We start from the raw sequence: 252 nt of genomic DNA, 5'->3' as shown, positions 1-252 counted from the left end.
GCGAAGATAAACAGTTTTTAATTTAGGAAGAACAGAAGAGCGTCTCGTTATTACTCCACTACAGCAGCAGCAGCAGCAGCAACAGCAGCAGCAGCAGCAGCAGCAGCAGCAGCAGCAGCAGCAGCAGCAGAAAGTTGAAAAAAATATAAAATTTCGACGAAAAACGATCAAAATGTGATTTTTTTTGCTGCTGCTGCTGCTGCTGCTGCTGCATCTGCTGCTGCTGCTGCTGTTGCTGCTGCTGCTGCTGCT

This window comes from Eimeria mitis, genomic scaffold, assembly GCF_000499745.2.
Source record: "Eimeria mitis Houghton genomic scaffold, Emh_scaff554, whole genome shotgun sequence".
Lineage (NCBI taxonomy): Eukaryota > Apicomplexa > Conoidasida > Eucoccidiorida > Eimeriidae > Eimeria > Eimeria mitis.
The sequence above is the reverse complement of the archived record's forward strand: the minus strand, read 5'-3'. Positions refer to the sequence as shown.